We start from the raw sequence: 27,495 nt of genomic DNA, 5'->3' as shown, positions 1-27,495 counted from the left end.
TATTAACATAATTGAGAATTCCAATATAGAGGTGCATACCAATCAAGAAGAATTTCATCTGCCATGTATGGTCAATTCCTTCACTTAGTACACACCTCTTATAGCATTAATAATGATCACGATGCTCTCCCACGTGTTAACGAAACACTATAACAAAGCTTGGAAATTGTTTCTAATCAATTGCAAGAGGATACCAACAAAAGTCTTGAAGAAACAACTACCTTGAAATCATAAAATTAACCTGAAATTAATTAAGAAAATTAGTCAATAAATTAGCAAGCACAAGTAGAAATCAACAATTCCAATATGCAATCTACTGTAGAAATTTTTGAATTTGATCATGTTGATCAAATTCCAAATTCATGGTAGCCAAGCAACATTCTTAAAGAAAGCATAAATAGACAAATGAATGGCCATGAATGTTGAAAATAGCAATAAGAAATGCTAAAAATAGCATTGTTATAGATAGCATTTCAGGATATATTCCAATTTTAATTTGTCCTTGAATTAAAATTGAGAATTAAAATTCGAATTTAGTCTTACTAGATATTTGAAAAATAATTAATTAATTCATATTGAGTTAATTAGTTGGAGAAATTCAAACACGAATTCTTTGTGAAGTCATGCAACAGTTATCCCTTAATTAAGGAGATAAGGATGAGTTGTATTTGAGTTGTAATTAGTTAGCTCGGTTAACTAAGTTAAGTCCAGTTAAATTAGTTCCAAACAGTTTGTGGAACTAATTGTGATTTTAGTCAGTTAGTGCATGCATGCATGCAACTAGTGTATTCAAGATAACTAAATATTCTCTCATAAATAACTCATGCATGTTAGTTCAGACAAAGACCCAGTTGAGATTAAAGGCAGGGACAGTGTACTATCAGTTGCAAGAATATTCCTATGAGAAAATATCTTGCATGCAGAAGGAATTCATTCCTTGAGGATTGCGCAGTTTTACAGTGTGTAAGAGTAGAGTTCCACTGGTTGAAGGTGAATCATCCCAGAGGAACATCGCAAGGAAATAGGAGGCTTGGAGGACAAAGGAGAAGGCATATCTGTTGTCCATTCTGTCTATGAGTAGCAGTGAGGGATTGTACTGAGAGCTGGATAGTTGTGAGAGCTAAAGCTTTGTGTAATCCTAAGATATTTCCACTTGTATGATAATATAGATAACGTGGTTTTTAGCTGAGGCTTTCCCCAGAGTATTCTTCTATGTTTCATGTGTATTGATTCTTCTTCTCAGTTATATGTGTTATGTTTGATCTTTCTCAAATCGATTAAGCTTCTGCAAGTTTGATTGTAGAAGTAGATTAAGTATTTTTCTTTAGTACATTGCATAATTAGTTTAATCTACAGTGAGAATTTCTACATGGTATTGGAGTAAAGGTGATCAGAGTTGTGAACAACACACTGAGAAGGGAAAAGTTTGAAGTTTGAAGTTCTTGATTGCAAGTACAAAATTGATTTCTTATCACATCTCAAAGTTCACCAATGGCGTTCAATGGCTAGAGACTCGAGTATGCCTTGGATGATAGCTCGAATTACATAGCATGGAATGATTGCATGGAAGTGGTATTAGAAGACAATGGTTTGAAGGATTTCATTGATCAAAATATCCCCAATCTAGCAGTAGCTAATGCCCAAGAATTGGCAGAATGGAAGAAGTTTGTGGTGAAAGCGAGGAGGATTCTTCTGGAGGGAGTTCAAGACCATATTGTCTCGAGTCTCCATGGGTAGGATACTCCGTTTTCAATGTGGAAGACATTGAAGGACCTGTATCAGAATAGCAGCTACCAGAGGAAGCTAGTGCTCAAGGACAAGCTTTTGAAAATCAAGTGTGAAAAGGGCGACATGATTTCTACATATCTAAACAAGCTCACCACCTGTAGAGATGAGCTTGGGAGTGTAGGAATAACGACAGTCGATGATGATGTAAAGTATGTGCCTGGACTGTAGAAAAACTTGGTGTTGGTCGCGATGTTGGAAGACAAAGGCTATGATGTAGTCTTCAGTAAAGGAAAGGCATTCCTGATACACATAGCCACGGGTCAGACCAAGAGGATTAGGATTCGAGTGAAGAATATCTACAAGCTGGAGGTAGATGATTGTGATGCATTGAGTTCCAAAGCATAATTGGTGCAAAGCCAATATATTGGCAAGTTATGGCATAGGCAATTGGGCCACTTGCATCATGGGGCCTTGAAGATAATGCAGCAAATTTCTACCAGCCTTCCCAAAGGTAAACTTGAGAAAGTAGACACGTGTAAATGTTGTACTTTGGGAAATTATGCCAATTCTTCCTTTCATGATCGAGACAATCGAGTTGAATTAATCTTGGAGTGAGTTCATACAGATGTGTGTGGACCATTCTCGACAGCCTCCACTGTGAAACAAAGGTATTATGTGATTTTCATTGATGATTTTTCTTGTAAAAGCTGGATCTATTTCATGCAGAATAAGGATAAAATCTTCTCAAAGTTTTGTGAGTTCAAAGCTTTGGTTGAGAAAGAATCAAGGAAGAAGATCAAGGCCTTGAGAAGCGAAAATGGTGGACAGTATGTCTCTCAAAAGTTTAAGGACTTCTATGCAGTGGAAGGAATTAAACGGGAGTTGATGACACCTCATAACCCATAGCAAAATGGGGTGGCCGAGACGAAGAATAGAATGATTTTGGGGGTAGCTCGGGCGATGCTACATGAACAAGGCCTACCACTTCATTTGTGGGCTGAGGCATGCAACACAATAGTCTATTTGCATAATAGAATCTCGCTTCGCATGCCTGGGATGAAGACACCAGAGGAAGCTTTCTCCGGGAAGAGATGAGATGTGGGTCACTTCAGGATCTTTGGCTCCTCAGTTTATTCCCATGTGACCAAGGGTGCCCGGAAGAAACTTGAGCTGACAACAGACTTAGGGATACTTATGGGGTACACTGATACACCCCACAACTCTCGGTTGTATTTGCCTACCAGTTGTTAGGACCCTACATTGTCCCTTTTTGACCATATATTTTGCTATTATGACATCCTTTTTCAACCTATATCCAAAGACCATATTATGACTTTAATCCATTTTTCCTAAGGTATACAATATTTCTTCTCATTACTATACGTTTAATTTATTTTACATATAATTACATTACCTTCATAGTTAATCGATAGTTGCTGAAACAGTTATTATTGTAGTCTATGTTGCTGAAACAGAGTGGAGACTGCAAGGTTATCATTACAGGTTATGTTGTTGTAATAGTTAGAACGATGCGCAAATCCTGTTGCTGAAACAACTGTGATTTGCATTCTAGATTCGACAGCAACAGAAGAAGATCATCAAAGGAGCTGCTACACTAGTTGTAATGATCACATTCCAAAGTCAGCATTATCATAACCATTGTAACAGCGTTTTGTTAATGGGAAAATCGATTACCCTATTTTGGTATATTGGGTTAAAGATAGGACTTACAATGTAATCAATTGTAATAGATGTCTCCTCTTTAAAAAGAAGAGACATCTACATTAGAGGGGGACGAACAGACTACTGGAAGATTTGAAGATGAAGAAAAAGAACTGCATCTTTTTGTAACATGACATACTGATGGATGAATAGAATATTGTTCTCAGTATTTCTTTATAGTTCTTGTTCCCTGGGGAATCTTGTGAGAAGGATAGGGCCCACCTTCATCACAAGATTCACCCATTACATTTCTACAGTGTATTAAGTGTGTTTTCTATCTATACCTTGTTAAAGTTCTGTTTACTGAATGTTGCTCATGTGTTATTGCTAAACTCTGTTTTTCCAATTGATTGCTGCATTACTTTCTTGAACTCATTTACAGTTTATCCGTGAGTGTTTTATTGGCAATTAAGTTTACAGAGTGAGTTGATAAGCATGGTAATCAGAAACAGGTGCTGAAGGTTCCTGCTTGGGGAATAGGGTCTTGTTCTCTGTTACAACTAGTGCTTTCTTTTGTAGAGTGACTCCTTTTATTAGATTGCTCTTTTCAATGAAATCAATCATTCTTTGATAAATAGATTGTTTTTGCTATAACTCAGAGTAGAGCTTCAGTTTTCTTAGAACAAGGTGTGACTAGTATACTTATTACTACAACTTTTACTGCTTTTGAGATTGAGTACATATAGTGCATAGTTGCCTTTGAAATAACAGACTTCCCTGGGTTGAAAATTTATGTAGCACTTAGTTTTCTGAATTAATCAACAATTAAAGTGACCAACATTTTGGCACCATTGCTGGGGAAGGAAATTGTAGATTTCAAAAGCATTAACGTTTTTCTTTTAGATATGCAGAATGCATGAGAGGACGCAAGAAAAACAACCATACAGGTGGCAAGGGTAAAGGAGGAGGAAGAAAGACCTTTATTGATGATATCATATCAAAGGCTGAAACTTCTCAGAGGCTGAGCTCTTGGAAGCCCAAGCCTCAGCTCTCCCTCCAAACAAACTATGAAATAGAGGAAGTTGTGGGCCCTGAAAAAGTTGAGGAAACAGTAGAAGAAATTGAAAAACCAGTAGAAGATTTTAAGGAGCTGGTTGAGGACATTGAGGAACCAGTTGAAGACATTGAGGAATCAATTGAGGACATTGAGGAACCAATTAAGGATGTTGAGGAGCTAATAGAAAACATTGAAGACAGAGCAAGTGCAGTAGGAGAACAACCAATGGAAGAGAATAATGAAGGATTCTATAATGGAAGACAGGAAGGAAGAGGGGAGAATTCTCTCTCTACCTTGGGATTTCCTATTGGGGATCTTCCTAGGGGGACAACTCCCATGAAGAATATCCCACTCTCAGCCTTACCTAACTTCCATGGTTTATCTTCTGAAGATCCTGATGAGTTTCTTTTTGAGTTTGATATATTGTGTAGAAGTTATGACTATGTTACTAACACTCAGAAATTGAAGCTATTTCCAGCAACATTAAAAGGAAATGCACTAAGATGGTTTATGAGTCTGGGAGGCCATGTAATCACGACATGGGAAGAAATGAAAGAGAAGTTCTTGAATAAATATCAAGACTACTGCCGAACAAGAGAAAAAAGGGAGGAATTATTTAAGATGGTACAAAAAGAGGTCGAGAATCTAGAGGACTTTATTGAAAGGATGCAATATAACCTGCAAAGATCCAATCACCCCGATGTAAGTAAAGATATTCTTAAAACAATATTATTGAAAGGGGTGAGGGATGATTGTCTAGACATGTTAAACATGCTTGGTAAAGGGGACATATCTGAAGAATCATATGATGAAATTGTTAACCTCTACAAAAGATGTTTAAGAGGAGCTGCAAGGAATAGATCAAATAGCAAGGATAATACATATTCAAGAGTTCAAAAGTCAGCCAGTGGAGGAGAAACAAGAGTTGAAATAGGTAATTTACTTGAGGAATTTAAAAATGAAATGCTAAGTTCTTTTGCTTCACAGATTGACACCTTGCAGGTTAAGAAGAAATAGGCAAAAGCAGAAGCTGCTTTAGCCATCTTCTGTTCTAAATGGAGAGAAAAACATCCACTAAGGGAATTCCCGTTGGACAAAGTAACAATTTGTACCATTTGTGAGAGGGATCATGAACCACAACAATGCCCTTCTTTACCAGGGATTAAGGAAGTAGTGCAACCAACTGAAGAAGAAGCTGAAGCAGTTTATCTACTGACACAGAGAAGGAAATGGCAACCACGAGGACAAGGTATGAACTCTAATATACCATTTTCTAATTGTTGGAATAATTACCCTTCTTTTAATCAAGAAAATTATCCTCGCTTTAACTAAATGCAATACCCACCCTTCAATCAAATGAGTTACCCACCCATGCAGCAACCAAACCCTCCCTTTGTAAATCTAGCAATGTGGACTTCTTGGCCCCCACAACAACAATCCTATTTTAATCAATGGAATGCAAATTGGAGGGGTCAGTAACTCCCTGTTCCAAACCAATTTCCATAGAGACAGGATCGGGGTGACAGATAATCCCTTTCTTGTTGAGAGGGAGTGTTGAAAATAGCAACAAGAAATGCTAAAAATAGGAATGCTAAAAATAGCATTGCTATAGATAGCATTTCAGGATATATTCCCATTTTAGTTTATCCTTGAATTAAAATTGGAATTTAGTCTCACCAGTTTTTTGAAAAATAATTAATTAATTCATATTGAGTTAATTAGTTGGACAAATTCAAACATGAAGTCTTTGTGAAGTCATGCATCAATTATCCCTTTGATTGAGGAAGTTATCCCTTAATTAAGGAGATAAGGATGAGTTGTATTTGAGTTGTAATTAGTTAGCTTAGTTAACTGAGTTAAGTCTAGTTAAATTAGTTCCAAATAGTTTGTGGAAATAATTGTGAGTTTAGTCAGTTAATGCATGCATGCATGCAACTAGTGTACTCCAGATAACTGAATATTCTCTCATAAATAACTCATGCATGTCAGTTCAGACAAAGACCTAGTTGAGATTAAAGGCAAGGACAGTGTACTATCAGTTGCAAGAATATTCGTATGAGAGAATCTCTTGCAGGTAGAAGGAATTCATTCCTTGATGATTGACAGTTTTACGGTGTGTAAGAGTAGTGCTCCACTTGGTTGAAGGTGAATCATCCTAGAGGAACAACACAAGGAAATAGGAGGCTTGGAGGATAGAGGAGAAGGCATATGTGTTATCTATTCTGTCTATGAGCAGTAGTGAGGGATTGTACTGAGATCTGGATAGCTGTGAGAGCTAAAGCTTTGTGTAATCCTGAGATATTTCCACTTGTATGATGATACAGATAGAAGGTTTTTATCTGAGGCTTTCCCCAAAGTATTCTTTTGTGTTTCATGTGTATTGATTCTTCTTCTCTATTATATGTGTTCTATTTGATCTTGCTCAAATCAATTAAGCTTCCACAAGTTTGATTGTACAAGTAGATTAAGTATTTTTCTTTAGTGCATTGCATAATCAGTTCAATATATAGTGGGAATTTCTTCAATGAACCTGAAATTTATAATGAAGAAAATGCAAAAGAGTTTGCAAATAGAGATATTTTTAGATTCATTTCTTTAAACTCACATTTCTCTCTTTATCCTAATATTTTTTATGATAGTAATTTATCCCTTCTTTTCATTAATATTGTTCCAGAAAATAGAGAGTTTGGTATTAATGAATTTTCAATTAGTTTTTATCAGGATAGAGAATCATTCATTGATCATTCTTCTAACATTGTTGAACACGTGCTCAATATTCCTTCTTGTCTTGATATATCATATGGGAATGAACAAAATCCTAGTGAATGTCATGAAGTTATTTATGATGATTACTCTGACATTGAGGATGTTGATCTATCTTCTTCTCAATCAAATCCTCATGATCAAAGTCTAATCACATTCGAAAATGAAGAACATTCTAACTCAAAAATTGTTCCAAATAGTTCTCATTTTCAAACAATGAATCATCTTCCTAATTTCAACATTCAAGAATCCATTCCAATTTATGATTCTTATGACGATCAAGTTCTCACTCTTGTTCATAATCCATAATGGTTCTCTCTCCCACAAGTTGTTGCCAATGATCTTTCTAATTCTACTATTTTGACAAGTGCTTGTGAGAAGGAAATTACTTCAAATCAGTCCCAATTGTGCTGTAACATTAATTGTAACAATAGTGTAATCTATGATTTGATTTTATTGTTTTTCCTTCATTTATTTTATTTCCTTTCAGATTTGTTTTCTATTAGCATTTTTCACTTAGTTGTAATTTGGTGGCATATTAATAAATTAAGTGTTGAAAATTCACAATCTGCATTGCTAGAATGTGGAGAAGAATCTCAAAATTCAGATCATGACCATCAAGAGATGTTGATTTTCCAATTCCATTTGATGGTCATATCTTATTAGCTTATTTTCTCCTTCTAGAGTGCATCTTCAACATGAGTCAACACTTGTGAGTGCATTGATCCAATATGATTAGCTATTTAACCCAATTGAAGATCTTCTGACATATGCACTAAGCCTCCATCCACAATTCACTGATCCATTTCAAATATGTTTGGAAGCTTAATGTTCTCAAAATATTGCTAATCGTGTGTCTTATGTACATAACACTAATGGTTGTTCAGCCCCTCTTTCATATAACCTCTTCCATTCTCTATCAAATATTCATCCTTATTTTTATGATCCCAAAGAGATTTGGTTGGAGGAAAAAATTCAAGAGGGGGTACTTGTAAATAAGCTTTTTTTTCTAAATATGTTAGCAGTTAGTGTAGATACTACATTTAGATTTAGTTATGCTAGTTTAATTCTATCTTTATTCTTGTTACTGATGTTTGTTCTTTGCATACATGCAGGAAAGAAAATGATTGAATGATTACATTGGAAGCATGATTATACTTAGTAATGTTTCCTTCCACTTAGTTAGAAGTAGTCCTAGCCTAGATTGTTGTTTTTTGTTTGTTTCTTCTCTTAATAACATAGGTAGAAGAATAAAGTGAGTAACTAACTTTTCTTCAAATTCTCAACATGTTTAGGGAAGTATCAATCAGAATTGTTGCTACTTTGTATTTGTGTTTTTCTACATATTTCCCCTTCTTTGCAAATTTGCGAGATGAGTCAATAATCATATTTTTCCTCTCATTGTTGCATCAAAAATGAAATGTTAGACTCTTTATTGTTTACATTTGCTACAAGCAAAGGAAATTGCAAAACATTGTAGAAAATACTTCTTTTCCATTATATTACCTATGATTGTTCTGAATCTTACAGGTTCCAGTTGAGTTAAGCCTTTTTACTACACTCATTTACCTTACATTTGCTTCATTCACATTCTTTCTTTCAAGATGATCTATAGCCTCTTACTTAAAAATTTTAGAATCTTGGATGTTTGTTTCTCGTCTCATTTTTTTTAAACAATTCTCTAAAGATTATTTCCCTGGAGACTTCATAATTTAGGGCTTATCTAACTCTTAGGTCCATATTATATCAGAAGTATTTTAGAATATGCTCTGAAATTTATTATCTGAGAACTGAATACCTCAAAACCTCAGGAACACATTTTATTGGAATCATTTTAAAATACATTCTAAGATTTCTAGCCCGAAATCTACATGGCCTTTTCCTCGATTGTCATATCCATTACGCTTATTTAGGAAAATGACCCTCACTTCATTTTCTTCACTTAGATCTCATGATCTCAGAGTCTCATATAATGATTTGATTTACAAAATGGCTTCCAATATTTTTGATACATGCCCCTCACTTATATTTATTGATCTCAGACTCCTTTTCTCAGAAGTTTATTTTACATATAATACGAGATTTCTCTTGCGATATTTTCATTTCATTCTATATTTTGCCTCTTAATTTCTCGTATTAGTGAGATATCGAACAAATATAATCTTATTGGCCTTTGGTCAATTCACCCATTATTTGAAAATCTGACCCATCATTGTTTTCACATGAATTCCTCTTTGATTATCTTTTTATCTTCCTGTTGACTTCCATGTTACCTTGGTATTCAAGAAATTGGATTTATTTTTAATTATAATTGTAATTTCAAAAAAATTCTAGGAATTTATTCCTCGGGATGATTCGGTGACTTTTGGGATATCCATTCATCATGGTTTGTGCACATGGATATTATAGTTGTGCCTTCATTGGAACTCACATGCATTTTTGGGCCTCTTCTTACTCTACATGGCAATCATCCTGGTTAATGAAAAGTTCATCACCTATAGCTCGTTTCCATTTTTTTCTTTATTTTACTATTGAGTGCTCATTTCATCATGCTAATCATTTATAGTGTGCATCCTTGTTTTATTTTCAAAGACACTTTTGAGCATGGCAATCATCTTGGTTAATGAAAAGTTCATCACCTGTAGCTCGTTCCTATTTCTTTTTTTATTTTACTATTGAGTGCTCATTTCATCATGCAAATAATTTATAGTGTGCATCCTTGTTTTATTTTCAAAGACACTTTTGAGTAGCCACTATGATGATGCAACTAGTTGGTAGGAATTTGGAATAGGGAAAAATCATGGATCATGGTTAATTAATATTTGTTTTCTCTTTTGTTTAAATGTTTGATATATTACTCCATATTTAGGATGTAAAATTTCAAGACCTCTCCATACACACATAATTACTACATAGGTTGATTCTTGATCTTGAATTTTAAGATTTTACGAAAATCATGGAGTAGATAGAAAGCCTGAAATATAAAGAGAACAATTCCAATTGCAATTCATAAAGAGGCATATCTTTAGTTTCATTTTTGATAGATTCGATTCCTTCTTCTGACTCTTTGAACATAAGACATCTTTTTTCTAGTTTTATTGCTTGATTTGATTTAGATTTAATAATTTATGATTTTGGGCCAATGAAAACTACATTGAAAGCCACTTCTTCATGCTTTTAATTCCAATTTAAAGAAGAAGTTATCTTTTCTTGGAGAAATCGACATATTTCATGTAAAAATTAAGTGAAATTGTCCAATGGTAAGTTTCATATGCCCATTTTCATCCTTTTTATTTTCTTTTGTTTCATCTTTGTTTTAGTTTTTTCTGATATAAAACTCTGTTTTGCAGGTCTCCATGAGTTATTTTCACACCTCTATCAACTCAGATTTGGCATTCATTCTCTTTTTTGTTTGACTTTGAGTTTTAGAGGAGTACTCACGACATCCAAAAAATCAACTTAATTGGGGAGTTCCTAAACATTTTAGTCTGATTCTCAAGCATTGTTTTTATAAGAAAATTTGTTAAGATGCTTTTATGCAGGATTTGCTTTGAAACAAGAAAATTTTTAGTAGGGAGATGACTTCTCACTTGGCATCATGATTGTTATCCATCTTACTATTACGAGCCTAATTGCTTATAACTCTACAAGATAGAATTTATTAAATCTCAACATAAGACGAACACACACTTGGTTGTCTTCTTTTACTCTTTTGTTGGGATATTTGTATAATTATTCTTGTTGGGGTTTATCTTTTAATTTGACTTTGTCTTTCAGTTGTTCATTTCCTCATTTTGAATTTCTTTCACTACATTTTGGATTTTTTTTTCCTTTTTCCATTATGGTTTGATTGTGGGTGATATCGTCAAGATTTATGTGTAAGGCCTTTTTCTCACCTAACAGTGGTTCATTGACATGGGAAATCTTTACTTTGTCTATTTCAATGAGTTTCATTTATCATTAAAGGTATATATTTATGGAATCCTGAAGCCCTCTTACTTTTAAATATTCTTCGTGGAGGAACACACATCTTTTCTAAGTGATATAGCTCACCTTCTCTAGGAAAGAATTGATCTTCAGTTTAACTCAATGGATCCTTCCTAACCCTCTACTTTATAAAAACCTCTGAATGATAGTCATGGGGAAATATTTTGGAGTCAACATTATGGAAGTATTATATCCATTAACATAAGTCTCTATTACCATCCCACCCCTTTCACTTGGGTACATCATAAACTAAAGCTTTCTAATGCACTTATCAAAAGGGTGATTAAAGTGAAATCATGGGAAATACAAGTAAATATGTCGGGGATATGGACACTCGCTGGAAGCGGGACCATGCTTCTACGGCATTAAAGACAACTTCCTCGGGTTACTATTTAGGTTTTCTAGAAGCGAAGCGATGTCAAAGACCATTCATATCAATGGATATATGCTTTATCAAAATTTCCTATCTATACCTTCTTCTATTTCTCATACGAGGTAGTCTTAAATAATAATTTTTTTCCCAAAATTTGGATTCATGATTTTAGACTCAGTCTACTTTGAGTACTTATCTTTTTGAACCTATATTTCATAATTTATCTAATGTGGGACCCATGCAAAATATTATACTGTTTGATGGCTTAATAAAATACCTCATTTTTAACCTTTGGGTAAACTGAAGTTCATTATCTTTAACTAGAGATAATTGGTTCTTCCACGTATGTCATCATTGTTGATGTGAAAACACAACACCCCCATTTTTAACTTATTTATTTTAAATAATGGGGACCCTTTCCATAAATTTTGGCTAAATCATCTTTTTAATGTTTTCTTTTGGTTAAGTGTCCTGCAATTTTGACAAAAAAAAAAAAAAAAAAAATTCAGATTTCTATTTTGATTGCTTCATTGTATCTGAATTTTCACAAGATTTCCACTGGTTCTTGTTTCATATCATTTGGATGCACTGTTTGCAAATGGTGTTTCTCCCAAGATTGATAATTTCTATCATCAGGGCTAAAATATGTACAAAATGTATATTATTTTAATTTTTGTAAATTAATTATAAATATTGATTTTCAAATTAACTTTTGCTAATTAATTCTCTTTTTTCTAATGGTCCTACAAAATCACCATAGCCAAATTGTAGAATAATTAAAATTATGGTGTTTTCAGATTTCGTAACTCTATGCTAAATTTGAGTTTAAAAGAAATTATGAGATCTAAAATCTAAAAATTGCAAAGCAGTTGTAGTTTTTTATGTTGGAATTTTTACACAAGTGGTTGTAGTTTATGATTGAAGGGACCCATTCCAATGGGCCCTACTTCACCTCACCTCCTTATCTCTCCACCCATCAAAACATATATCATAATTTATATCGAAACCAATAAATATTGTAGCTCCTTTAAAGAATCCTACGATATTTCAAAACATTGATACTCCATTCTCTCTCATTCTCTAAACTCTCTAATGCTACAAAATATCTGATGGCTCATTAAAAAAGATGGTGAATTGGACTTTTGGCATTTCATATAAAAAGTGGCATATCGGAGTATCGGGACTTTTAAATATCAGAGTTCCTTAAAAGAAACCTTCAATATTCTAAATCGTCGATACTTCGATATACTAGTTTAAACAACACTTTGAAGTTTCTTATCACATTCAATATGGTGGTATATTGTTATGAAACCATCTCAAGAAAATATAGAAAAGATAGATCAACGCTTTAGAATTCAGCCTCTTCGAGGGGGCAACCTCCTTTACATTACATAAATGAACAATTCTTGGATGATTCAAATGACAAAACCTCCTTTCTATATATAGGAGTCTAAAGAGTCACAATATAACCCAGCCGACCTAACAATAATAATATAAAGCCACAAAAATAACAATAGAGGGATTCTATGGGGCACAATAATAACAATATGGGGATAATAGGGGCACAACAATATTAATAAGGGATGCAACTACCATATTAATGGGGTAAACACTAGTATTATAGGGAACCAACATGCCCCTCTCCTTCAAAAAAGTGTTGTCCTCAATTCTTGAGTAGTTCTAGATGCTTCTGTATAAAATTCTCATCCTCCCATGTGGAATCTTCAGCGGATAAGTTCTTCCACTTGATAAGATACTCCGAAATTGATTGATTCGTAGCTGTCGAATTCTTTTTTCTATGACTGCTTCCGGTTCCAATATAATTTTTCCTTCCTCGTCAAGTTCTGGAAATATTGTTTGAACTGGGAGCTTGTCACCTATAACCTTGTTTAAACATGAAACATGGAAAACTGGGTGCAATCGAGAAGCTGCAGGAAGCTCCAATTTGTATGCCATAGTACCAATCTTTTGCAACACCTTGTATAGACCATAATACTTTGGTGATAATTTATTATCCTTCTTAGCTTGCTTGAGGGACATTTTCTTATATGGTTTTAGCCGTAAGAATACCCAATCACCTACATCAAAACTTCTTTCGCTACGATGTTGATCTGCCTGTTGTTTCATTCTATTTTGTGCCAACACGAGGTTATCCTTTAAGAGTTGGAGGACTTGTTGTTGATGTTCGATGTGATGTTCCATTGCTTGAACCTTAGAATTTTCTCTTAAATATGATGTGATGGATGGTGGTTGATATCCATAAAGTGCCATAAATGGGGTCATTTTTGTTGTTGTATGGAAGGAAGTGTTATACCACCATTCAGCCAGAGGAAACCATTTGACCCATTGTGTATGTTTATCAGATACAAAACAACGAAGATATCCTTCCAAACATTTGTTTACTATCTCAGTTTGCCCATCAGATTGAGGATGATAAGATGAGTTATGAGCTAACTGAGTACCAAGACAAGAAAATAATTATGTCCAAAAATTTCCAATGAAAATGGGATCTTTGTCACTTACAATAATCTTTGGGTTTCCATGTAGCTTTTTAATTGTTTCCATAAATGCAGTAGAAACTGTACTGGCTTTAAATGGATGTGATAATGCACAAAAGTGTGCATACTTGGTAAGTCTGTCAACTACCACCATGATGACACTTTTTCCCTCAGACTTGGGTAAACCTGTGATAAAATCCATTGAAACCTCCTCCCAACGTTGGCTTGGAATGGATAAAGGTTGTAATAGACCCGGGGTCTTAATTGTTTCAACTTTATTTTGTTGGCAAAACAAACATTCTACCACAAACTTTTGAATATCCGATTTAAGGCCATCCCAAAAAAATTCCTTCTTAACCCTGTGGTAAGTTTTTAAAAATCCTAAGTTCCCTCCTAAGGGAGAAGTGTGCAATTCCATAAGAATCTTTTGTTTTAGTTGGGAATTCTTACAGAGGTATAAGCGATCTTTGTACCATAAAGAATCATTTTGCCAGCTAAATGTATCAGACGTACTGGAATCTTGTTGTAACTTTCAAATAAGTTCCCACACTTCTTCGTCATTCTTCCATTCCTCCCTTGCTTCGTTTATCCAATCTGGTTGGATAATAGAAATGGCGCACAACAATGCTTCCACATCCTCATCCTTTCTTGAGAGTGCATCTGCCACCACATTTTGCTTCCCTTTTTTGTAGATGATTTCAAAGTCATAACCCAACATCTTTGTGACCCACTTTTGTTGCTCTTCAAAGGATAATCTTTGTTCTAAAAATTATTTAAGGCTATCATGATCTGTTTTTACCTTGAAGTGTCTTCCCATTAGGTAGGATCGCCATTTCTTAAGTGCATGGAGTATTGCCAACATTTCCTTCTCATAAATAGCTTTGTGTAAAAACTTTCCCTTGATTGGACGACTTTCAAAAGCAATGGGTCTTTCATCTTGCATTAAAACAGCACCAATTCCATTTCCTGAAGCATCACATTCCACAATAAAGGTTTTTGTGAAGTCCGGTGTAGCTAAGACTGGTGCTTGGCACATTGCCTCTTTAAGATGTTTGAAGGCCTTTGTTGCTTCTAGAGTCCATGAAAATGCATCTTTCTTCAATAATGTTGTTAGAGGCGCTGCTATTCTCCCATAATTCTTAACAAACTTGCGATAATACCCTGTCAACCAGAGAAATCCTCGCAAATGCTTTATGGATGTGGGGATTTTCCATTCCTTAATTGCTTTAATTTTGCTAGGGTCTACCTTAACTCCTTCATGAGATACAATATGACCCAGATATTCCACCTCTTGTACTCCAAAGAAACATTTGGATCTTTTTGCATATAATTGTTTCTCCTCCAATAGTTGTAGCACCCTGTCAACATGTTCAACATGATCCTTCCAAGACTTGTTGTAGATTAGTATATCATCAAAAAATCTAACACAAATTTTCTAAGGAATGGTTTGAAAATGGAATTCATCAAACCTTGAAATGTTGAAGGTGCATTGGTAAGGCCAAAAGGCATGACCAAAAATTCATAATGACCCTCATGAGTTCTAAATGTTTTTTTCGGAATGTCTTCAGTCTTCATTCTAATTTGATGATATCCTGAACGAAGATCCAACTTGGTGAAGTAAATTGATCCATGCAATTCATCCAGTAATTCATCAATGACAGGAATCAGAAACTTATCTTTAATAGTGAGCTTGTTGAGCTCCCTATAATCCGAACACATGCGCCATGATCCATCCTTCTTGTGCACTAATACTACTGGAGCAGAGAAATAATTTTGACTTGGTTGAATTATACTAGTCTCTAGCATTTCTGCAACCATACGTTCAATTTCAGTCTTTTGGGCATAGGGATATCTGTATGGCCTGATGTTTGGAGGAACACTTCCTGGAATAAGATGAATAGCATGATCATGATCACAAATAGGTGGGAGACCTTTGGGAGTCTCAAATACCTTGGAATGATTGTTCAATACTTTTTGGAGATCTGGAGAAATAGGTGATTCTAATGTGAAAACATCTAGCGAACATAATTGTGCAATTACACCCCTTTGTTCCTTTCTTAGAAGCTTTGTCATACCGTTAGAGCTGATTATATTTCCTAGCTTCCCTGCAATACCCCTTAATTCAACTTCCTTTCCTTCCACAGAAAATTTCATGAAAAGTTCTTGAAAATTGAAAGCTATTGTACCCAAGGATTGTAGCCATTGGACTCCTAGTACAACATCAGCACCTCCCATTGGAATGGAAAGCATTGGGCTAGTCAATACATATTCTCCCATCGATAGCTTGATATTATGGCACTTTCCAGAGCAATTTATTGTTCCTCCATTTGCAACCATCACTTGACACTCTAGTGCTGGATATAAGAAGCAATTCAATTCTTTTGCTACCTTACAATCAATAAAATTGTGGGTACTTCCTGAATCAATCAACACTATTACCTTTTTCTGCTTGACTTGTCCTTCTATCTTGATGGTTTGAGGAGTGGTAATTCCAACCAATGCATTACAAGATATGGTTGGATTCATTTCTTTTTTATCTAGGCTTGGTTCCTCGAGTGTATCCTCTTCTTTTGACCTTTCTTGCTCCTTTTCTTCTTCCTCTTCGCAATCTATGTAGAATAATCTTTTCTCAGCACATTTATGACCTTTATTGTATTTTCTATCACAACTGTAACAAAGCCGTTTTGCTCTTTTTTCTTCAAATTGTTGTGGCGTCAACCTTATAGGTTGTGGAAGACTAGGGGAAAAAACACTTCCATCTTTATAGTTGTGAGTGGTATGCTTCCTAGTTGCCACAATTTTGCTTTCTATTTTTCTTGCTAACCTGAATGCTTTCTCTAATGAATCAGGTTCCCAAAGGTGAACATCATGTTGGATATTATCCTTTAAAGACCCTATGAACACATCAATCCTATGCTTCTTTGGAATATTTTTTACCCTTATGTTCAATTTTTGGAACTCCTCAATGTGCTCCATTATTGAACCCTTTTGTTTGAGACTTATCAATTGGCTAAAAAAAGTGTTGCTTTTTTAGAACGGATGCCAGATGAGGGGGAAACGGTGGGATGGATTAAGTCTTCGGGTTAGACGTTTGGACGGCCATCTACAGATATGCTTTTGCGATTGATTGCTTTGCAATAAGGTGGTGTTTTCTTTATTTCCCAAAAACGATTTCTTCCCCTCAAAGAGCTAGAAGGGAGGGTTGGTTATCCCCTCATATTTCTTCCGTATCCTCATAATGTGCTGTCAATTCCTCCGTAAAAATTGCCCAAGTGATAATTTGTTTACGAGAGCAAAGCCATTGATACCATACAAACTGATTTCATTCAAAATATAAAGTTGCAATACGTACCTTTTGTGTGTTTTGCACATTATTGAGATCGAAAAATTGCTCCATCTGTAATATCCATGTTGCGGGATCCTTGCCATCAAACTTCCTCATATCAATTTTTGAAATATGGTGGGTCTTATATCCCACATTGGAGTCTATGAAATCATGATTAACATTTATTTTTTTCGCATAATGAGTTTCCTTTACAACCTTTTCACCATTAGTAAGTATTTCTTGTAGAAAATTTGTCAAATCTGTCTTCAAATCTGCCATGTCTGTCTTCAAATTTGTCTTCAAATCTACCATGTCTCTCTTCAAATCTGTCTTCAAATCTGTCTTCAAATCATCCATCTTAGCTTCCATGCCCTTTATCTTAGATTCCACGCCATTTATCTTAGATTCTGTTAGCTTTTGTGAGCGTGACATTTGTTGCACTTGTTCTTGTAATTTTGATATATCATGTGGCATTTCTTCCTCTTATTCATGAGTCATGCTAGGGCTTTCAGGTTACTTACTAGGTGTTTGCATTTTCTTTCCTCAGGACATCTGTTACCGATAATAATGCTCTACTATGCCCTTTGAATTCCTTCAAAATAATTTTTCAAACCAATCTTAAGCAAAAATTTAAAAGAATCTACACACCTTTTTTCACTTTGTATGATCTCAATATTGCCTTTGATGTATGTCTGTACTTTTAGATCATCCAGTTCTAAAATTGTGACCTGCAGTAGCCCTCTGTGTCCTCTTTCCAATGCCACCAATCTGATCCAAATTGGATTCTCCAAGGAAGAGTTATGCAAAATCTCCCACAGTGACCTGATTATATACTAGTTCAGTAGAGCGAACTTGTACAATGTGCCATGAGTCATTGTTTCAACATTTGGCTCTAAAAAATATATAAAAGAAACTAAAATCCGTCTTCTTTATGTACCTTCTTACGAACTTTCAATCAGATGTTCAGAGAGAAAGTTATGACGATTTTCCCCAGGTCACCTGTTTGGAATGAAATTCAGGAGTCTGCAAGAAGACCAACTTCCTTCGATCATATCTCCACAAATATAGCACGAACAGCTCTAAAATTTAGACCCGAGATTCAATGTGATTTCCTCTCAAATGGGTTTTTTTTTAGCTTCTGAAACGTCACAAAAAATAAATAAATAAATAAATAAAAATAAAAATAAAAATAAAAAATAAAAAATAAATAAATAAATTATAGCGAAAATCCCACGATGACCTATTCGGAGCAGCGAAACCCTAGAATCCAAAGCTCTAATACCAAATGTTATGAAACCAGCTCAAGAAAAGATAGAAAAGATAGATCAACGCCTTAGAATTCAGCCTCTTCGAGGGGGAAACCTCCTTTACATTACATAAATGAACAATTCTTGGATGATTCAAATGACAAAACCTCCTTTCTATATATAGGAGTCTAAGGAGTCACAATATAACCCAGTCAACCTAACAATAATAATATAAAACCACAAAGATAACAATAGAGGGATTCTATGGGGCACAGTAATAACAATATGGGGATAATAGGGGCACAACAATATTAATAAGGGATGAAACTACCATATTAATGGGGTAATCACTAGTATTATAGACCCAACATATGTTAATTCGATGAGGTTTGTTCTCATATTTGTTTTTTTATTTAATATTAACTTGTTGGGGTTTGTTTAATAAAGGCCTCCTCTTCAAAATAAAAAGCCTCCACTTTGTGTTTAATAAAGACCTCCCTCTCATATTATTTTGGGACTCTTATGAGTACCCAAAGCCACTTAGGTCCATGGACATGGGACCAATAGCTACTTGACACATGTCCTGGGTTATTTTAAATATTAATTAATTTAATTTTAAATTAATTTTAATTTTAATTATTTTAATTAATTTGAATTATAATATAATTGTAATTAGTTTGTAAATTAATTTAAATTTTTAATTAATTTGTATAAAATTAATTAATTTTATAATTATAATTAATTAATAATTGTATAGTTAAATAGGATTAGAAATTTTAGTTAAATTTTCTTAATTTTGGCCTAAGCAAAAATTTTTCCAAAATTCTAGCAATTTTGACACTTCAATTTTGGAAGCTCATAAGTTGAGTTTTACTTGGCCAAATGAGTCCCATAATGACTCGTTAGATAGATAAAATCATGAAGAATATTTCTAAAATATTTTCTTGACTAAATTTGGTTACTAATTGAGTCTAAAATTTAACAGATAATTAAGCTTCGAATTTGCAATCAAAAATAATTTTCTCAATTTAGTTTTTTGCATTTCATTTTCCCAAAACCTTTGTTGATTGCAGATCCATTTGATTTTGTTCTCTTTGACCAACAATATATTTACAAGGATAAATGGGAAGCTCTGATTTCTTTTTATTTATTTATTTAATTAAATTTTGATTGGAGATGTTTGTTTTCCCAGATTTGGTATTTCTAGTTTTGATTTCCATTTTAATTTATTCTTAATTGGTTTTTGGTAGGAGAGCAGTTGAGGAGATAAGAAAGAGAAGATTTAGATCAATGGAATTACTCCAGTAAGAAATGAAAAACAATTTTGGCCAATCAAATTTATGGGAGCAAATTGTTTCTCCAAAAAATTCTCTCATTTTCTTTTTCATTTGTAATTATAAATATGACTTCCAGAGAATGCTTTGAAGATTCTAGATCTGAAACTTGGGGAGGAAATTCTCTGCAAAGAGAATGATTTTTACACTATTGTATGGAGAAATTTTTTATAGAGAATTAGCTATTTTGGACCAAACTTATGGAGATTAAAAGAGATGTATTTAAGCTCTGAAAATTTCATGCTATCATGAAATTATTTGGGAATTTCATGTACTCAAAGGCTTTGATTAGTTCTTTAATTCATTTATTTGAAACTAATTTTGAAAGAAATCACATTGGTAGATTTATGTCGATGCGTTTCGAACCAACCAGTGTGATTCTTTAATTCTTGTACACTATTGTCAGAGATGGAGGTTGATTGGTGGCATGCATTTAATAAAATTTGATGCAATTCTTGATCCAGATAACTATGTTTGTGAACTTTTGCACTATTGTGAATTAATTTAATACATGCTTGTTTTAATCATTTGAAAGTTATCTTTTAATAATGAATCTATTTGTTATCAAGTTTAATTATGAATTTGAATAGATAAACAAGACATACTTGTTAACTATTTAGCAAATTCATGTCAAGTTTATCTTGGTTTTAATAATGATTGTTTTATGAGAACTATTTCCTTAATGCAGTCATATATGTTTTAGTTTGAATTCATTTTATTTGAATTTGGATGTATGTGCACCATAGATCTTATGACTATTCATTAGATAGTTGACTACATATACTTGCATGAACTAGTAATAAGTATTGGAACTATTTCCTTGGCTTATTAACTTAAATTTTATTCCAAATTCAAAGTTGGTTCAAATCCCCTTTTTAGTTTTCTCTTGGTTAAGAGGGGGACTAATCTTTGTTTCAATCGAGATAGCTTTAGGAATTTTTTTTTTGTTAATTAGAATAGACTTGTATTTAGTTTTAATTATTGCATTCTAGAAGACCTCTTACATAGGGGCAAACTTTAGAGTGGCATGGTTGAGCCATTAATTCAGCTTAAGGATCAATTTATTTCATGAGCTCTGCAAGAGGTAAGATCTAATGTCTCCTCTCTTTTCGCAAGTAATAGACATACTATAAGCCAACAGAGATAGAGAGAGGGTAATTGGACCTAGTTTAACGAGTCAAAACTACCATTCCAAATGGCAAAGGAGTTGCTTTAAGTTCTTGACCAAATATTTCCCCTTAGAATGTTGACATGATCATTTTGGGCCATCAACATGTCCATGACAAGACTCAACATCAAGCCAACAAATTTTTTCTTCATAAAAAGTTATCCTCCTTTGAAAACCTGTGAATCATACAAACATGAAATCTTCATGATGCTTCAAGTAAACCCTGTAAAGGGATCAAATAAAAATAGAAGCCTTCTTAATAATTTAAAAGTCGAAAGAAACAAACAAAATCTTATTTACCAAAGTTGAGAAGGAACTGATAGGGTGAAATAACTTTCCAGATGTCACGGGTTAAAGTCATTGAGAATGGTTTTGCTCCTAATTTCTCGAACATCTAACCCTGAACTAGTTGTTATCTTTGCAGAGAAACTTTCACAAGATGTATAAAAGGAAATTATGCTCAGGGGGTGTTCTTCTAGAGTTTCCCTTTATGAAACCTAGAGTAGTTCTAAAAACCATGAATGAGTTAATAAGTAGCTAAATGTTTTCCATCGACTCCTCTAAGGACCTAGAAACCCTCAGTAAATTAATGGTTAGAAAATAGTTTTGAATGGCTCTTGTAAAAACCCAAAATAGATTGTTATCCAAAGTTCTTAACTTCAAGTTCGAAGTTTAATAGTGATAAACATAGAAAATTTTAGGGGCGAATGTTCGCCCTTTGGTGAAATTAAGGGGTTTTAAATTTTTAGTGGGCGAATATTTTGTATCATAGTACATTTTTACAAATCACCTCAAATAGTCCACCTTATTTTAAGGCAGAGGGTAAAAAAGGTAAATTTAGCCCTTGAAATTAGGAGTTACAACCTTCCATTCGCCCATTTTCAAGAATAGGTTTTATTTAAGTGGATCCTATGGGCCAAAGGCCCAAATACCATATTTATAAAAGAGGTATGGTAAATTAATAAAAATATAAATAAATGAGAGGTATGTTAAATAAATAAAACATTTTTTATATTTACTCCATAAGTCACCTTATATACATGCCAGGGTGTAAACAAATAAAAATATAAGTAAAGTGGAGGTACGGTAAATAAATAAAATGTCTTTTTATACTTACTCAAAAGTATGGTAAATAAATAAAAATATAAATAAACTAGACGCATGGTAAATAAATAAAAACATCTTTTTATATTTAGTCCATAACCCTAAGGCTCAAGAAAGAGGTTTTATTGAAGTGAATCCTATGGGCCAAATACCATATTTGTAAAAGAAGTATGGTAAATTAATAAAAATATAAATAAATGAGAGGTATGGTAAACAAATAAAACATTTTTTTATATTTACTCCATAAGTCACCTTATATTTATGAACACTCAAAAAATGTGTTATATTTAGGTGAAACCTATGGGCAAAATACTATGGGACAAATACCATGGACTAGATTGTTATTAATACCATGCAAAAAACATTATTAACCCTAATATTAGTATTAATAAAAATAAAAATGGCACATGGTATTGATCCATGGTATTCACCTAGAATGTAGCCTATTTAAATGGGGGAATTAAACCAGCATAGATCCATCTTTACTCTAGATCCACTAACCCCCGAGAGGTATCAAATATCATGATATGCAAACTAGCATAGAGTGAAAAAATATTTGATCCGATCAAGAGTAAAAATGGATGTTGTAATTTAATGTATGTTAAACATTTTAGCTTGGTTAAAATAAAAAAATAAAATAAAAATCAACTATTAATTTTATTAATTTTTATAAATTACTAATAGTAAATTTTAAGCTCCAGGTTTATGATAACCCATGGTAATACCATGGTATTCATGTGAGCATAGACTATTTAAAGGGGAAATTCTATCATCTTAGATCCATCTTAATTCTGGGTCTACCAAGTGCTCAGAGGGATAAATAGATTTCATCCCCCTAAGAGTGGTAGATGTGGAGTTAAGATGGATATAGGTTGGTTTTTATGATAATGAAGATATTAAATAGACTTAGGAAATTATATTGTAAAAACATCTTAAGGTGAATGGTTAAAGCATAGACATTGGACAAGTATATTTGTATACTTCTGTTTTAAACTGAAACAAATCCAGGGCTAAAAGGAATGGATTGATTGCGCTAGTCATCTTTCTATAACTTTCCAACATATGCTAGAGTAAACAGATTGTAATTTGGGTAATTTTTGTAATTGCAAACAGGAACATACTTGTGTATTGGCAGGGTGATTACGAGGTCCCTAGAAGTGATGAATTTGAATTTTTCTTGGTTTTATATATAGTATTAGGTTTTTTCTCATGCTTTCTGTGAATGGCATGGGTGAATGTTATCCTACACCCGCTAGGTTATCGATATGTAATTTTGGTAATTTTGATTTCAAAATATATTTTAAAGAAATGCAATGAATTCATTTGTGTATTCAATAAACACAAGATTTTATAATTAAGTAAAATATTCGCCATGCCTGGTGAGAGATTCGCCAAAAAATTATATATACATATCATATTATTGATAAAATCGCCTTCCATTTTTCCTATATACCATGGAGATTCGCCCATTTATTATACATGTAAATTTAGGGGGGGTTCTTAAAATTTTCCCTAGTCATAAAACCTCTTACAGATAAAAAGTTGAATGTAACAGTTAAAATATATATTTTCTAAAGCCAAAAGTTAAATAAATCTATGATAATGTTGGGTATTTTTGTTATGTCCTATGAAATACCTACAATACCCATACAAATTGTTAGCTAAAAGGTTGTTATCAAAAGGATCATCAAGAAAACCTACAAATCCCTAAGAGATCATTAGTTGAAATTATTTTCCATGCATCTAGTAAAAAAATATTAAAAAGTACACCTATAAAACCCTTGGCAACATAATTCATTGAATATACCATGCATAGTGTTTACTTGCCATTATAGCTCGAGGTATTGTCACAAGGTGGAATGAAAACCATACTCTTTGTAGAAACAAATAAACTTGAATAATCAAAGTAGCATATTACAAAATCCCTAGTCTATCGCCAAGGAAATATTTACCTTTGGAAATCAATAAATGTCAAATGACAAGTTTGGAAGGGTATTCAATCTGACTCGTTTATTCCATCAAGAAATCAACATTGTTCCATTACATCAGATCATCTGAGAAATCCAATTATGAACATGTCACATGGATGGGCTAGAAGCTTGTTTTTCATCCTTGACATGTAGAAAGTGGAACCAAACCCAGTTATCACCAAGAGTGACTTGGGAAGGAGGTTTATAAATCTATAGTGGAGGTCATGAACTATGGCGGAGATGTGCACATGTCATATGATGTGTGGGCTCAATGTTTAATATGAGATAAATATGAATAACAGTAAACATGTCTCAAGTACTAGTAGCCGCGAGGTGAAAATGATGTGGTTTCTCCATTGTAACCGAACATATTTTAATCTCAAGGAAAAAAACCATAGCATGTTGTGATGAAGGTGTAGTGAATAGTCAAGGTTGTTTAAATGTTGTGGAACCAAAGGTTAGGTATCAAGTCTCAATCCTTTTCTTATATACATATATTATCTCTTTTAAAATTAAAAAAAAAAAATGAAATCGGATGACAAGAGATGCTCTATACCCATGTTTTTAAATCAAAAATTATTTAGCAATGTATACATGGGACTCTTGACTCTATATGAACTAGTAGTAGAACATTTAATTAAGAACAACTTTACTACATTTACCAATGACAATATGCCAACATCATATAAATAGAAGTATAAAAAAAAAATTTTTGTAAATTTAGAGGTACATTACATGTGGTATCATAGTTTTAAGTTACAACATTGTGGCCTATGAGCGAGATCATAGCTATAATTTAATAGAATGATTTTATTTTTTATACACATTGAGTAAAGTAAAGAATAGTCATGAAAACCATCTTCAAGACCTCCTAATGAAGAGGAACTTTGAGTACATCTAGGTGGTGAGGCATCATCACATACAATAGAGTTTTTAGAGATTGTGAGAGGAATAAAAGAAAATCTAGCAAGTATCACAGAAAATAATGAAAACTATTGAAAGTTAGTATCAATTAAGAAAACCTCATAAAGAGTCTATCTGAAAAGCCAAATCAAAAAAACATTAGGGAAAACCTTAGATAATGGAGATAAATAGGAATCCCTCAAAAGAAACGATAAGGACAATATATATGGGAGTGAGCCTCTTAAACCTTAATATGAAAAGGAACCAGATGAAGAAGGAATTGAGCATTGTTCAGCCAAAATGCCACTAATAGCACCTAATCAGGTGAAGAAACAAAAAGTGAAACTATAGGGAGAATTTAAAAATAGAAGGCCTTCAATATTTGATAGTGAATCAACGAAGGTGGCTAAAGCATGGTTGTTAAACATGAATAAATATTTTCAAGTGTATGAATATCCTAATAATCTAAAAGCTATATTGGCACTTACCAACTACAAGGAAAGGCATCCCTTTGGTTGGATGAAATTAGAACTATACATAATATAAATATAAGACTATGAGTTGGAAGGATTTTCAAAACACTTCAAAGGAAAATATTTTTCAGAAAGATATTATGATGATAGAGCTAAAAAGTTCCCTGAACTAAAGCATGGATAGATCACCATGGATGAATTAGTCACTAAATTCACCCATCTCTTGTGATATGTACCATGTATTCACAAATAGAAAGCCAGTATTTAGTGATTCATCAGTTTTTTACCCCTTTCCTTCAAGGAGAATAATTAGTATGACAACCCCAAGACAAAGGATGAAGTTATCTAAAAGGCCATAAGATGTTACCAATAGTCTAAACAAAGAAATGACAACTCAAAACCTTAGAAAATTAAGAAAAAGGATAGATTCATGAAAGGGAATAAAGGGTTCAAATCATTTTCCTTTAAGAATCCTATCAAGAATCATCAAAATATAAATTTTAATGGGAATAATAACCAGCAGAAGACTCAGATGCAAACAAGATCTAGACAAATTGATTTAAATCATAAAACAACCAGTCAAAAGGAAAGATAACCCTTGAAGTGTCATTGTGGGGAGCCTCATCTACTTTGAAATTTCCTATCTAATATTAAATCTAATCAAGCTTTACATAATGTACAAGAATATCCCATGGTAAATAACATGGCTAGGAGTATTTCCAGAATCAATGCAATCTTGGAGGATTAACAAGTTGAACAAATCCATTATGATCAAAATATAAGGTAATATTTTGAACCAAGTTATGATCATTCTAAAAGACCCAAGAGTTATTTTAAGTTATGTTAATCCAAAAATAGTGAAAAAGTGCAAGTTAAAAAAAAAAAAAACAACTAGTACAACTAGCAACTGGTGCAAAAAGGAAGATTACTATTTTGGTGAGGGACTATCCTACTAGTTTAAATTGTATGGAAATAAAAAAGAATTTGGATATGATACCTGTAGGACCATATGATGTGTTAGTGGTTATGGATTGGCTAGAAAAGTGTAGAGTAGTTATTAACTTCTTGGAAAAGATTCTTAGTTGTATCAATGATGAGGAAGTAGTATAGACCATTAGAGGCATACCTAAACCAATATCAATAATACATATATCTATCTTTCAACTGAAAATATGTGTAAGGAAAAGTTGTAAATTGTTTGCAATACAAGTGGAATATTTAACACACGAAAGCAAAGAAAATACTTTGGATGACTTTGTAGTGGTGCGGGAATTTAAAGATGTTTCTCCATATGAAATTCCTAGATTGCCAATAAAAAGAGACATTGATTTTACCATTGAGTCAATATCTAGGACAACACCAGTGTCAAAGGAACCTTATAAGATAAATGTACCAGAGTTGACTAAGTTAAATATGTAACTTTAGGAATTATTGGACAAGGGATATACCAAACCAAGTGGCTGACCATGGGGAGCACAAGTAACATCTGTAAGGAAGAAGAATGGTACTCTTAGGTTATGTATTGGTTATATACAATTGAACAATTTCATAATAAAAAATAAATATCCATTACCTAGAATTGATGCTTTGTTTGATTGAGGGAGGGGAGAAACAATCTTCTCTGAAATAGACTTGAGATCTGGTTTCCACCAAAATTAGAATTAAAGATAAGGATATTCATAAGACTACTTTTATAAATAGATATAGGAATTATGAGTTCATTTTACTTCTTTTTTAATTCACAAATGTCCCAACCACATTTATGTATCTAATGAATAATGTTTTTAGCTAATAACTAGAAAAAATTGTATTAATCTTCATTGATGACATTTTGGTTTACTCAAAGACAACAAAAGAGCATGAAAAACACTTAATAATAGTGTTGCAAACACTTAGAGAGAAA

Source organism: Pinus tabuliformis, chromosome 8 (assembly GCF_031772625.1).
Source record: "Pinus tabuliformis cultivar Carrire ecotype Pingquan chromosome 8, CPIR1, whole genome shotgun sequence".
In the NCBI taxonomy this organism is placed as follows: domain Eukaryota; kingdom Viridiplantae; phylum Streptophyta; class Pinopsida; order Pinales; family Pinaceae; genus Pinus; species Pinus tabuliformis.
This window is presented reverse-complemented; position numbering follows the sequence as displayed.